The sequence below is a fragment of the Physella acuta genome, unplaced genomic scaffold (assembly GCF_028476545.2).
Source record: "Physella acuta isolate Inbredline_101_S28 unplaced genomic scaffold, ASM2847654v3 ptg000521l, whole genome shotgun sequence".
Taxonomy (NCBI): domain Eukaryota; kingdom Metazoa; phylum Mollusca; class Gastropoda; family Physidae; genus Physella; species Physella acuta.
In genome coordinates this window covers 944,751-949,695 of record NW_026732040.1, presented here as the reverse complement: position 1 = coordinate 949,695, position 4,945 = coordinate 944,751, and the positions used below count along the sequence as shown (strand labels likewise).

Here is a 4,945-nt window from a genome sequence, read left to right as displayed (position 1 = left end):
TGGTTATTCTGTGTGAAAACGATATATAAGATAAAGGTTGAAAAACTCGATATTACTTTACGAAATTGTGATTTATATAAAAAAAATTGGTTTTTACCTGTTTTCAATTTTTGTTTTGTTTTGAAAGTTTACTGAATTGATCCGCTTGAATTTTATAAAATTGTGTATACAAAAGAAGTAAAGCATTATGTTAGTCAGAATAAAAGTACAACACACTGCATATAATACTCTTTGTTGGGCAGCAGTAGTAGGTTCATTTTTAAAAGTAATGTCGTAGTTTTTACAGCACATATCGTACTTGAAAACATGACGTTTATTATCGTAGTAATTCTTCTGCGAAAACACGACATTAGCGTATTTTCGTTTAGGGATAGCTTTAGGTGTACACAATTACAATCATGGTTTCTAGAGACACAAGCCATCGGTACCCGTTACACGTCAATTGTAGGCCTATATATTTTTTATGTTTGAGAGAAAATATTTATAAAAAAAAGTTATTGGTCAAAACGCAATATGCTTTACTACACGTTGAACGATATTAGTGACAAAGCAATGAAATAACTAAATAGTTCAAAATCCGGCATATTTAATATAAAATAGCCTTCCAATATTTATTAGAAAAACCAAATTATGTACATAATTAGTCAACACAACACCATATTTATTTAATATTATTAAATACAGTGGCGTAAAGCTAGCGTAAGCGAGGCATAGGGGCCCAAGGAAAACAGGAGCCCTTTTCCATCTTTGAAAAAAGTTAAAACTTCTACATTTGAATTTTAATATTTGTTTTTTAAAAAATAAATTTAAAAAGAAAATGTAAATACATTATCATTTCTATTGTAGAAATAATTACAAGTTCCAAAAAGGCCCCAAGTCCTTTTTTACTGTACAGGCCGTGCCATTCAATGGGGGGGGGGGGGGGGGGGGTCGTACAGGGCCCATCCGTATTAATAACACTACAGGCGGTTTCGCATTGAATGACAAGCCATTGAGAGAATCAGCCTATAAATATTCTCTACCCCACCCCCGCAAACCTGCCCCCCCCCCCCACTCAACTGTCTGTCCTCCTCGAAATTCCATCCATCAATCATTACAATAAAGCCATTTTTTATGTAACACTAACAGCCGTGGACAGTGTTTTCACAATAAGCTAAGTCGAAAATTCGTCAAAGGTTTTCTACTAGATTTAACCTTAATGATATTTTGTTTGTTTATTTAATTTATCTATAATCAATATGCCGCTTCTAAAAGATTTTTGCTCCTATGTCTGCCTGTCCTTTGTACAATGATTAACAACTCATCCGATCGCAATGAAACATAGAAAAGTCGTTTAGAATACTCCAGAAAATACCTCAACTGACCGTGACATTTCCTACTCCACCCCACACTTGAAGAGCATTGCCTACCCCTTTGAAAAGTAGCCAGAAAGAAACTCCTGTACAGTTTTCTGCCATAATTATTTTTATTTCGGAGGGCAGCGCCCTGGCAGTAAGGCGTTTCGGTTTTCTTTCTTAGTCAGTTGAGTGGGTGTCCTGCACAGGAAGTCAGGGTTACTATAAACCTAACTACATATTAAATAAGGTAACACAAAGTGATGTTATTAAAAGTAGGTGATTTCTCTTTAAACCAACTGAGGTTTACGATATTCATGTTGCAATAAGTGATGCAGTAGTACCAGATTTAATTATTGTCCAATTTGCTAAAGGATGCTTAAGCAGAAGATGAAACTCAGGTCAAGCTGTGTGGAACTCTACTGATAGAAATTATTACAAAATAAAACGAATGTTTTTATATTCGAAGTACAGTTAAGATTTACATTATTTTTGTACGTGCGGTAAAGAATAATTTTCTTTAAGACAACACAAATTTAAAAAAAAAAATATAACTTCAAATAAAAGCACGTACATATTATTTTTATTTTTCTTTGATTAGAAAAAAATTAAAGTAGGTTGCCATCCAAATACACGTTTAAAGGTGGGGGGGGGGGGTTGGATAGCATAATAGCAAAGAAAAAAAATACATTTACACATATATCCATTTTAGATGAAGTTCAAAAATATATTCATCTAAAAGTAAAAACTTCCGATATGGGGGAGGGGGGGGATGACTTGCGATATTTACATGGGTCAACTTTGCTTACAAGATACATGTCAGTTTAGGAAGAAACACAACGGGCACTAGGTTAATAGTTTCTCTTTTTCTCTAAACCGAATCCAAAATCAAAATCACTACTTTAAAGTTAAATTTAACCTTGTATCCGCTATTTAGTTGTTTTATGTACTACTTTTCAGTAATTCATATTTTTTTTTTAATTCGACACGACCAATACTACGATTGAAAATATTTTGCTTTAAAACACTATCAGTATTTAGTGAAGGACGATTATCCCCACCCTCCCTTTCCCTTGTAGTGAGAATTCAACTCACAATCCCTTATGTACAAGATGGCGCTATTAAGGTGTTATTTATTTTTATTAAAACTCAAAATCCAACAATTAACGTAGTAATTAATGTTGTAGTTAATTGGTATCCCAGCTTTGTGATGGCAGATTGTGGAGGAGTAGATTAACAGAAGAAGTTATAAAAATCACGACGGGGAACAAAGGACATACATAGGACCAAACCACTAAAGTATATATATATATATATATATATATATATATATATATATATATATATATATATATATATATATATATATATATATATATATATATATACTATTATACATTCATATATTGTATACATATAAATCTTTGCCAGCCTCTGTATATTATCAGATAGTATAACTCTACACCTGGCAACGCATCAAGTCTCAACGGGTGTGGGTCTACGTCAAATTCCGTAAAGGCACTTCAAGGAATGGTGTTTGCTCATAAGGCCGATTTCCTGAATGGACACTGGCCCAAATGCAAATAATGCCCATCCTCCAATAGGGTTCCAAAAATTATGGCTTGTAATATTGAACATGATTAAATGTCAACTGAAGTTAATAGTAAATTTTATTTAAAATCTAATATGCTTTTACTGTGAGTGAAGGTAATTTTTTAAGAAAAAAAAACGTTTTGCTATAATTTATCAACAATAACATCATTTTTAAAGATAAATTAGAAAGAGCATGTAACTGCCATGTATAATTAGGCCTGCTTACTTTTGGTATTTTGTTTTTAAATTAGGAAACTTCATAAAGTAATTCCCCTTTTTAAACTTAAAATTGATTTTCATACGGGTTGTAATACACTATGTGGGTAACTTAAGGTGTGCTAAGATTCTCTCTGTGGGGCAACAATAGAAGATTATTTAAAGAAGTCAGCTTTACATTTTAAAAACATAACTTATTGTATTTCTAAACCAACACGTCGTTTATATCGTTGTAATGAACGGGAAAAGATGTTCAAAGGAAAGCGATGTTACGAATTGGTTGGCTCAGTTTACACGTTAAAGTGTTCTTGGGTGTTTATTTATTTTAACACTGGTTAGTCTTAGGTAATATATTGTTTGACTGCTATGAATGTTACTCTATGTATATGGTAAATTATAAGAGCCGTAACAGCAAATATAACATTATAATTTTTGCATTAGTCCAGATATAAACATGCACATTTGTTATCATTTATCGTGATGTCTATTTCAACTATTCCGTAGATTTGAATGTTACATATGCCTGTGACGGATACAATTAGAGTGGTTTTAACCTGGGTATGTAAAGAAAAAGGAGATAAACGACAGCCATGTCTGATTGTTCCCTGGGCGGGGTGGGGCGGGATGGGGTGTGGTATTCACAAATTAGGAATTGTTGATAAGTAGAAAATAAACCAACTAAATAGCGGCGTATGCTACGTCGCGAGTCAGCTTGGTAAATATTGTTTCGGATCCATGGTCTTGACAGAGATGTGGACGACACGTGATGTTTTGTGTCGCTATCTTATCTACGTATCATTTGTATTTACTGTCTTGATATAAAACCAACATTTCAGGCTACAGCCCCGATAACCAGGTTCACCATACGCCCCCACTTAATCGCTTCCTATTATAAATATTCCCAAATGTAAACAATGAGCGCGTAGACTATGTGGTCACTAGCAGAATTGTGTTTTACAAGTTCGAGGGGCGGATCGCTTCAAAGATACACAGCCCCCAGTAAGGATTGAACTCACGACCCCTGGTTTACAAGACCAGTGCACTAGCCACTGAGCTATGGAGGCTGGCGATTGCGGATATTTATACTAACTTTAAATCGTCCGTTCTTGTGTTCAAAATCCGATGATTAAAGCCTGCCGAGGGGACAAAGTGGGATCATAAAGGTGGGTCTCGAGGGTCTAAATTTCAACATTTGTGTGGATTGATCCCCTATATCACTGTACACGTCAGTCTTTGCAATCATCCTAGTCACTGTATTGTCTACTCGTCTCCTGTTGTACATAAACCTGTGACTGGTGACCTATGTGTGTCATGGTGTGTCATTTTTTTGTTCATTATTTATTCAACTACTATTCTCGTTTAAATAAGCATAAAACTATCCTTGATATCGGCATTACACGGAGCATCTCTTACATTCTCACTAGTCCGAACTGCCTAGCTTGCTTACCATAACATCCCGTTCGTATCCCAAAACTTCACTCTCTTTCATCCGCGTCATCAAACATTCATTCGTTGTATCTCTCGCACCAACATTCATTCGATCAAAATAGCCTGATTAAACACACATTATAATGATGTATTTCATCTTATTTCATCAATACCTACCTCATATAAATATATATTGTTTCTTCTCTGGTTGGTGTTTCTGCTGAGGTCGACTGGTTTAAGGGTTTGGTTGTTGCTGTCGTGCTGTCTTCTGTGTCGTTAGTTTTGACAGCTAATGGTTGTATTTTTGTGTTGGGGCTGTCCTCGTTCTTACTCTTGACTGTTGCTGACGGTGTGCCCATGGTGGTTTGAGTTGT

The 4,945-nt window shown here is 34.8% G+C and overlaps 1 non-coding gene across 1 annotated transcript; it reads right to left on the bottom strand.

The window, feature by feature from the left end:
* Positions 1–4,134: 4,134 nt before the first annotated feature.
* On the bottom strand, positions 4,135–4,207 carry Trnat-ugu (transfer RNA threonine (anticodon UGU)). The gene has a single exon. It is a non-coding gene; the product is annotated as a tRNA-Thr (tRNA).
* Between the last annotated feature and the right edge of the window lie 738 nt (positions 4,208–4,945).